The 7,241-nt window shown below is 34.5% G+C and overlaps 1 long non-coding RNA gene across 2 annotated transcripts; it reads right to left on the bottom strand.

Moving 5' to 3' along the window:
• Positions 1-5,499: 5,499 nt before the first annotated feature.
• On the bottom strand, positions 5,500-6,646 carry LOC114756000 (uncharacterized). Of its 2 annotated transcripts, none has more exons than XR_003741384.1 (3): positions 6,472-6,646; positions 6,219-6,315; positions 5,500-5,929 (listed from the first exon to the last, which is right to left on the bottom strand). It is a non-coding gene; the product is annotated as an uncharacterized LOC114756000 (long non-coding RNA). The 2 variants fall into 2 exon arrangements; XR_003741385.1 differs by having other exon boundaries at positions 6,476-6,646.
• Positions 6,647-7,241: the final 595 nt, after the last annotated feature.

Here is a 7,241-nt window from a genome sequence, read left to right as displayed (position 1 = left end):
GTATACAATGTAATGTGCCTATATTATCCTCGGTCAGTAAATAATAAAATTACAAGATCTATGATCAGGAGAATACGTTTGTACCTCCCATCACACAAATACTAGTAATTATCATTATATTCTATCAAGAATACTATATAAGCACTTCAACATGTAACCTTTAGAAGTCTTATCTTCTAAAAGCTCCCACTTATAAAAGGCATACACATAATATTCACAAATAATCATACAACAATAATTCAAGTAATTTCATTAAATGAAATAACATACTTAGTCTGTTTACAATGCATGAAACCCAAAAACTTAATATAATAAACATCAATAAAGCAAATAGAAGTATTACATCATTTGATATGAACATAAAGATAATCAAGTATCACTTTCCTCAGCTTCTTAAGTTTGCGTGTTTTGGTCATAAAGGATGATACTAAATCTATAGCCCAGATCCAGTAAAATTTCCTTATGGGTTTTCCTTTAGGTTTGCCTCTAACCCTTATTGCTCTTATGTACTCCATTATGACTTTAAGGTAGAATTCGATATTCCTCTTATCGGTCATGTAATGGATGTAGCTGGAGAGCACGCCATTGATCCCTTTTATATTTGTCAGTTTGGCTGCATCTCTTTCAGCTATTCTCATAGCTAAAGCAGGGGTACAGGGTTGATCCACCTCTTCTCCTTCCTCAACTTCGATTTCATTGGGAAGATCTAGTGAATCATTAAAGACCAAATGAGGTTCGGTATGGAGGGGTTCAGTGGGGAATAAAGATTCCGACTCAAGTCCAGAATCCATTAACTCCTCCGGGCCTTCTTAAGGAACCTCTTCAGGGTCCTCTTCAGGATTCTCATCCTCTGGTTCATATTCTGGAACTGCATTATCCACGTATGAGTATTCCAATGAACCATCTTTGATATTTTCAGTGCTACTAGAAGCCTCTTGCTTCATTTTCACCTAGAACAAAATCATTTCAATTATTTAGAATATTTTGTAATTTATTTCCGCATGAAAATACCAGAAAATACATTGAAAATACTCACCAGCGGATCCTTAATTGTCTCAAAAATTATCAAATTATATATCAATATGAAGATCTTGATTTTAGGGATTTTTAGAGACAAACCGCACCTCAAACAGACCATCCACGGGCCTACATGCGCCCCCTAGAAGGAAGAATTAGCGAAAAATTGGGGGGGGGGAACTTCGCCCACTCTCGTTGTCGGCGCGTGTACGTCACATGCCGCCACGCAGCCGACCGCCGGCGACACACGCTGTGCTGGCAGCCTCCACGCGCCACCACCTGTCAGGTGGTGGGCCTACGTGTCCAGATGGCATGCCACGTGGCGGCACGCGCCATATGGCAGTTCTGTACACCAAAATTTTTTTTAAAATTCGTTTTTTAGCACTAAAATGTTTTTTTTTGTTTTTTGCTGTTTGGGCTCAACCTATATTTGCCCAACCAAAAACCCTTTTTTTTTATTGAAATTTCTATGCCTCATTTTTTCAGAAGGGTCGAAACGTTTTTTTTTTAAAGGAGGGCCAAAACGACGCCGTTTTGGCCCTGGAGGTTATCTTCAACCTCCAACCGGGTCATCTTGACCCGGTTTCTGCACACGGGTCGGGTCCGACGGACCTGTCAGACCCGAAACCTTCTTTCCGTCATATCTCCTCCGTCCGACGCCCAAATTTCGCATACTTTATATCATTTTCTTCATTTTTTCGTCCTCTACACAATGGGATAGTTTTTGTATGCTAAAAACCTGATTTTGAGCAAACCCAAAAATGAACATCGTATGGCCAAAAAACAATCCAAGAAAAAGAATGCGTTCATGGAGGCGGAGAAGAATCTAGTATCTCTAATCACAAACATAAGATACAAAACAATGATATTGGAAATAAAATGAAGGATTTGCATAATAATTTGAAGCAAATCACAAGTTACTCAGACCGAACAATCAGGAAAAAAAATACTAATATGAAAACGCAGGCCATATAATCAACAGGAAAAATTACAGCTCTAATACCAATGAAGGATTTCGGGCGTACCTGAAGTGTTCGAAATCTTCAGATAGCCACATGGAGGTCCGGTTACAGTGTTAAACTCAGATCTTGGAGACACAGAAAATGTACGGGGGAAAGATGAAGAAGAGAGAACTGATGGAGGAGGAGTCTGGAGAAGGAAAAAAACGTTGTCCACTCTGATGCTACGGTTACGAGTTTAACTTTATGTTTTTCAAAAAAGAAAAACTGCCTCCTCCGTAGCTGTTCCCTCCTTTTTGCATATCAAATAAAAAGGCTAAAATTGCAATTAAGGACCCATATGTTTTGTAATTTACATCAGAACTCCAAAGTTTAATGAATTTGGGTCCAATCCACTAAGGTGGACTGGCCCATTTTCTTACACTGTTAGACTGAAGAGCTTTTAGCTGTTGGAAGATCAGTTGCATGTGTTCAGCAGTTACAACGGTAGTTCACCATTAGTACTTCTGACATAGTAGATTAAAGGCTACTAAATAACCGTTGAGCGTCATAATCTGTAACAGCCTTTGAAACAAGTAAGTCCTCTTTTTGAAGAAAAATTTGTGAAGAAAACAGAACAAGTTATGATCATTTATAGTTATATAACAGTTAGGAAAGTACAGAATCAATCATCAGGTACTTCAAATATAATCTGAACTTACTTGATCGATGTCTTGATTGATAAATGGTTGATCGATCAAGTTATCGATTAAATATAAGGAAAAAGCTTAAGTCAAACATGTATATTTATCGATTAGATTATGAATCAACAGATGATCGAACAAGTGATCAATAAAAAGTGAGAAATGAAATCAGTGACCTCTAAAAGGATTATGCAAGAATAAACTTTAAAGTTAACTTTGCCTTCGACTGTTTTCAATAGAGAGTTAAATCTAACAGGAAGGTTGAGAAAAATTTGAAGATAAAGAGAAAGAAGATTTTGAAAAAAAATCGTGTATAGCTGTTATGAAATAAAGTGGTTCAATAATCAAACAAATGATGAAAAAAAGTTTGATCAATCACATTATTGATAAAACTAAGTATAAGATAAATATATTTTCAAAGGGTGTTGATCGAATACTTTATTGATAAACAGTTGATCAGTGAAATGTTCGATAAAAAGTTTTAAAGAGATTTTCACAGTGAAATTGCTGAATATAAGATGATCGAGTAAATGATCGATGTATAATTAATTGATTAAGTGATTGATAAATGATTGTTGAAATTTTATTTCAGAAAAGACCAGGAAAAACTTTGATCGATTACATTATGTGAAAACAAAAGTTGTAGATGTTTGGATAATCGATCATTTTATGGATAAATCAATGATTGATCAGATGATAAAAAAATTTAAAATAAAGAAATACAATGAAGGTGATGATGATCGTTTATTTGATCAATAAAAGAGTGATCGATCAATTGATGGATTAAAAATCTTGCCAAACTACTTAAACAGAGCACATTATCGATAAACCAGTAAGTTATCATGCAGTGTTAGAACATGTTATCGATTAATGTCTGATCAATAAAGTGATCGATAAATAGTGAATTAATCAGGACAAAAAGTAAGTACAAAAGCTTTACTATTTATCTTTCTTCTCATCGATAACTCGTTAATCGATCAAGTGATCGATAAATACTTACTAGAATTGTATGCCTTTTTCTGACAGTTGATCGGACATTAAATTATCAATTAATTGATCGATAATTTTTTACGACCTTGTACATTAAACGATTGTTAATGATGATCAATCAATTAATCAATCAACTCATAAATATTGAATTATTTATCATGTTATTGATCAACCATAGTGTTAAGTTACAGAGACGTTTTATCTTATACATGATTGATTAACCTTTTATCAATGAGGTGATCGATCAACTTACTAAACTAGAAATAACTTAAATTGTTATCATCAACACCTTAAATCTAACATTACTTATGTCTGTTTTGATATAAAACTGAAGTAAAAAAAAAAAGATTTTTTAAAACAGAAGTAAATAGTGGTGACTTTTTGTTTCTGTTTTATCATAACAGAAGTAAAAAGTTTTCCTATTTATTACTGTTTTCTTGAAACAGACGTGAATGTGCTCTTTTTTTTTTTTAAAAAAAAAATGACTTCTTGAATGCCACTTGCCATACTACTAACTGTTAAAAGAACAACAACAATAGTCACAACAGCCACTTTCTAATAAGTTGAAATAGTCTAACATTTAAACCAGTCAATATTTTCAGCCAACATATATCAAAATCATGATTCCATCAATACATTAACACATCAACTAACTAGATAAAAGAACAAATTACAAAAATCAAAATTGATAACCTATTATCTCTAAACATAAACTTTATAAATTTCTAGACCACCATTCTTGAAACAGTTGTTGTGCCAAAAAGTCTCAAATAAAATCAATATCATCAACGGTGTATGATCAGTCATTATAAAAAATCTGTAAATTGACAAATGAACAAATTTAAACATATGAAAAAAATAAAATAAGTAACAATTCAATTTAAAAATTCAACAACTATTACAAAACTAAAATTATATTTACTTACCTCTTCAAAAATGGAGAAATACATACAGAAACCAATACCTTCAACTAAAGACGAACCCAATACCTTCACTATGCTCTTTCTTTGACATAACCATGTCAAGTTCTGTAACTTGATAATCACACATTAATCCTCAATTACCTTCTTGCATTACATCAGAATGGTTCAAATGAATTAATAATGAAATGAACAAAACACACTTCAAAATTGTTGCTCCTTGTTACTCGTGCGTGCTTTGCAAGTATCAAGCCTTGTTCAACAAATTCCAGTCAATGTCCAAGTAGCACTTACTTCAGCAGCAAATCAAATGCTTTTGCTAAAAAAAAAAAAAAGAAATATTTGAAGAAAAAGGGTTTGGATTCAAATATGAAAAGTTACAAACAAATTCCAGCAAGTTATACTTTGCTTAAGCAATGCCAATTTCACCAAATTCAAGCAAGGAACACTTGAAAACAAGTCTGCATAGATTTAAAATGACACTCAATCAACTAGAAAAGAATGAAGAAATATTTATTTTGTCCCCCCCCTAAAGGTGGTGCTCTTATGTGATCTAACAAAACAAGCTGACAAGTGATGATTCAAGGTGTTCTAACTCTTCAAGGAACAATTAGTCAAGCAGTTTTATGGTAAGAAAATAAGCAACAACAGCACAATTAGATTCGGATGATTAGTTAACTCAAATCTCAACAATTTCACACTTGTGACAGCAAACAAGTAGCTCAAAATCAGTAATTTGACAATAGAGTTAGCGTCTACAGCAACTCAAAAATTTTCAGCAAGATCAAGGCACAAGAGTTTAATAACACCAATGACCAATTTCAGTTCAAATCTGGAGATTTCACCAGACAGCATAAGAGCACGAGCATTATCTAAGGAATAAGCTTACAAGTTATTGAAGCTATCTGCAGAACAGGAAATAACCAAGTCTTGTGACAAGTGAACTCAATCAAAGTTGGCAAACTGAAGAGCTACAGAATTTGAAAACTACATATGAAGCAGAGTACCTTAAAAGAAAGTTGATGACAATACAAATCAATATTGCTAAAAGAACACCGTGAACAGATGTTAACGTCTTCTAGGATATTAATATAGTAACAGGCTTGATTGATATGAATAACAAGCTTCTACTCTCAAGAATCACCGCCAATAATAAGATTGAATCTGTTTGGTGAATGTTAAGCCAAAAAATATAATTTCTTTGTATTGATCTGATTTAACTAGTTAACAAAATAACTCTTCAAAAACTAAGTTCTCATGCAACCGTGGGTAGATTCATATGGTCTTGACATTGATCTGCTATCTGATGATCCCTTCAACTTCCTTAAACATTTTATCACGACCCTCCCAATAGCAGACACTACAATTGACACAAGATTACCTCATTAGGTCCCAAACAACTTATGAAATGCAACTTTACAATAATGGATTGGCTTAGAAATTAACCAAAGTGAAGTTGCCACAAAGACAGCTAGAAAGGACCAAGCATTACAGTATATATATGTGCTCAAGTAAAGAGAATCAAGACAGAATAAGTTTAATCCTAATACTCCACAACAAGTTTATAGATTGCAGTTAAATGTTCCCTTCATAAAAGGAAGTCATCAAAAAAACATACTGAAGGGGGAAATACATTTTTTTTCCGATACCTGAAGTGTGTGCAGAAGAGTGCAAGTAGCTTCGAGAAAGTCTGGACGAAGTATCAATGCTAGTCTATAGCTCTTTATCGCAGCCTCTACATGTCCACTGTACAACAAGTAAAACACAGGTGCTAAGAGATCAATTGGGAAGTAAAATCCACATAGCACAAAGATCCAATCCTCTTGCTGCACAAACGTATTATTAATATAAGGAAATGATTTAAAATAGATATCATATAATAGAGGAAGTTCAGATATATACTAACTCTGATAAAGCATCGATACTTTCATGCTTCTAACAATCCATCTGGTGTCTTTAATTTAACCCTTCTCTCAGATTCAACAATCATGCTGCTAATATCGTGCTAGATAACTTGCCTTCTACTTTTTCCTTTTCCACCTTAGGCAAGAAGCATTAGGGCATGATTCTAAAAGTTTCTTTGTTCTTCTTCGATCAACCATTTGACCAAAATAGAGAAGAGAGTCTGCGATTTCACTCCCTCCTCTATCAATCCACAATCGCGACTCCATCTTCCAAAATCATCATCTTCCTCTGACCATCGGCCAAAGAATGAAGGAGCAGACCTCGCAGAACCAGTCGGCAACAATGAACTAAAACCTTCGACTTCATCTCCCATCAACCTCACAAACCCATTCAGCCAAACCAGAACCACCAACACCTTGATCTCTTTAATCTTCATCACCGAGGTGTGTGCGCACATCGACAAATAGGGGTCACTGAGTGTGCGCGTGCTCAGGGAAAGAGGTTGGGCGGAGTGCGCATACGCAGAGGGGCGAGTGGAGATGTTACGGTATTTAGGGTACAAATACCGCTGAAGAAGATGAAAGAGAGAACAAGTTATAAAAACTCCAGAGTATATTCTCGTCTCTTTATAAAAGCAGAAGAGAATACTCTGAATTCTTGTCTGGCTTTAAAAAAACAGACGAGAATGCCTTCCTTTTCCTCGTCTATTCTAAGAAGTGGACAGAAAAAGTGACTTTTATCCTCTATTTTTCAAAACAGGCATGAGT

Source organism: Neltuma alba, unplaced genomic scaffold, assembly GCF_004799145.2.
Source record: "Neltuma alba isolate B1F8T4 unplaced genomic scaffold, ASM479914v2 tig00010367_pilon, whole genome shotgun sequence".
In the NCBI taxonomy this organism is placed as follows: domain Eukaryota; kingdom Viridiplantae; phylum Streptophyta; class Magnoliopsida; order Fabales; family Fabaceae; genus Neltuma; species Neltuma alba.
The sequence above is the reverse complement of the archived record's forward strand: the minus strand, read 5'-3'. Positions and strand labels throughout refer to the sequence as shown.